Genomic DNA, 2590 nt, shown 5'->3' with positions numbered 1-2590 from the left:
CCCAGCCGCCCGCACGTCCCCTCGTCCCTCTGCTGCGGGGCCGGGGACTGCGAAGGGGCCAAAAGCCTCAGTGGGGTTCGGGGCAGCCAGGGGCAGCGGAGCAGGAGCTGCTGCGGTGCAGGACCCTGCCCAGGGACAGACAAACCAACTACTCTGGACTCGCTATTTTTTTCCAGACTCACTATTTTTTCCCAGATTCACTCTATTTTCTGCTCTCCCTGTTTTCCCTGCTGGCAAGGAACCTCATCCCGGAGCTGCACCGGCGCTGGGACAGCCCCAATAACCTCTCTTCGCAGCATCACTGCTTTGACCTTTACTGGTGACAGGCTCCAGTCTAATTACACCCCAGAGGGTGGGGATGTTTTGCCCGAACTCGGGGCTTTTGAGGTTGTGCGGGCGATGAGCTCACCTCGCTGCCCCGTCCCCGTCCCGCCGCAGCCGCCTGGGATTCGTGTTTCTTTGCACGATGCCGCTGTGACGGGCCGCCGAGGAGGGCTTTGAGCAAGAGGGGGAGAGAAAACCGGCCGGCGGCGGCCGTCCCGCAGCGCGGGGAAAAGGAAGTGCCGCCACGGGCCACTCCTCCTCGCCATTTCCTCTCCGCGGTCGGGTTTTTATACAGATGAGAGAGAGGGGGACAGAGGAGCAGCCAGCCCATCCAAGGCCAGAGGCTGGGCTCGGTGGCCGAAGGGGAGCGCCGGCGGCCGGCTCTGAGGGAGACGCTGTGGGTAACTGCGCTTGGTTCGGCTCCCCTGTCCCACTCCCCACCCCACGGGGGGTCACTGGGGCACCCCTCAGCCGCTCCATCCCCACCACTGCCTCCTGCTCATCCCCAATGGCCCCTTTCCACCAAAAACTGCCCTGGTTTTGCAGGGACCCTCCTATCCCTGCCGGTTTTGGGTGCTCCAGGCTCTTCCCCTCCGCTTGCTGCCCTTTCCATAGGTCTTGGTCTTTGGAGTTCAGAAGAAAATTTGGGCTGGGAGCGGGGCCAGCGGGTTTTGGTGGCAAGCAGGCTTTTGGGACGGCGCAGGTGGGTTTTGCATCACCCTGGCTGTCACCACTGCACTGTGTTTTCGGGGAGGGCGAATGCCCGCACGCCCCAAGCTCAAGCTGCGAAGCAAACCGTGTTTCTCAGCTTGTTTCCAAGTGGTGCCCCCGGGGAGCTGCAACTCGGGGTGCCGGGGCCATGCCCTGCGCCAGGGCCATGCTGGCCTCTGCTGCGATCCAGGATTTCTGCTCTGGGCCGCTGATGCCCTTCGATCCACGGTCCCCACTGCAAGGGGCCATTTTGCTCTGCTTTTCCCTCTGGAAACGCTCAGTTTTGGACGGAGGGGTTGGCTTTTAGCCAGGGGGGATCAGCCTTTGGGATTTTCCAGCTGTTCCCTTTTCCCAGCAGCTTTGCTAACCCAAAGATTCCAAGCTTGGGGTAGAGCTCCCTCCTCTCCGATGCTGTCCTCGAGTTTCAGCGGTCGGCACTTTAACTGGGGGCACATTTCTTCAGCTGGCGTCGGGCTGACGTCTCCTGCAAACCGGGCAATTTCTACCCACGAACGCCATCTGCCCGGAGGCTGCCCCCGTCCCGCTCCCCTCCGGGCCCGGCTGCCTCCAGCTGCCCACGCAGGCTCCTTTGTTGTAGAAATCTTGTTTTGGCAGGAGCAGGGTGACACACGAATGCAAATGTTAGAGGGGAAGAGCTAAAGGAGGAAAGCTGGAGGTTTCTCAGGAGCATTTCCAAGAGCTAAGTGCAAGTCTTCCCGCGGTGCAGCCGGACTCGGCGCAGAACAGTGACTAACGGTGTTTACACGAGCACTTGTGATGCTGCGGACCTAATTGCCAGGTTCTTTTTCCTATTGTTTTCACCAAACATCTAATTAAATTGCTGAAAGCGCATCTCTGCAGGCTGGCAGCACCGCCAGGCTGGCACAGCCGCCTGCCCCGGCCCCGATCTGATGTTGAGCAAGCAGGGGCTGCTATTATAAAATTCAAGTCCTATGTAAATACCAGCAGGTATTAGGAACTGAGTCATAGTATTAATAGGATTATTATATGCGTGACTGGACAGATTTCTTGCTGAGGATGGGATTTGGTCCCTCCACCCTGCCTCACTCAGCTCATCCAGAGGGTTGGGCATCCCGTGCCAGTGGGATGGATGTGCTGTTTGGGCTCTCAGCTTTTGGGAAAGAGGGTCTGGAGCATCTCCTGGCTAACGAGCGCTCGGTCCTTGCCTGTTTCCATCGACCTCGCAGGGGCCTGAGGCTCCCCATGTGGACATGGCGCTGGTAGGAGACTCAACTCTGGGCTGTGAGGAGCCGAACCGCTTCATGCTTCAGCCGAGGCTACGGGCAGGGGCAGGGCGGGGTGGCACCCTGTTGCATGTCGGCAGCATCCGCGGGGAAGTGTTTGGGATGTCTCATGTTTCCCTGCCAGCACCCTTCTGCTCCCTAAACTTTTTCCCGTAAACTCCCACAGCTGCCCCCGGCATTTAATCAATCCCCTCTACACCTGCATGGGTTTGGGGCTGAGAAAGCTTCACTGCATGTTTGTGTTGATGTGTGTTACGGCCCGGAGGGTGGTCCTGGCCCCAGGCCGAGCT

Source organism: Aptenodytes forsteri, unplaced genomic scaffold, assembly GCF_000699145.1.
Source record: "Aptenodytes forsteri isolate BGI_AS27 unplaced genomic scaffold, ASM69914v1 Scaffold518, whole genome shotgun sequence".
NCBI lineage: Eukaryota > Metazoa > Chordata > Aves > Sphenisciformes > Spheniscidae > Aptenodytes > Aptenodytes forsteri.
Note: the sequence above shows the minus strand (reverse complement) of the source record.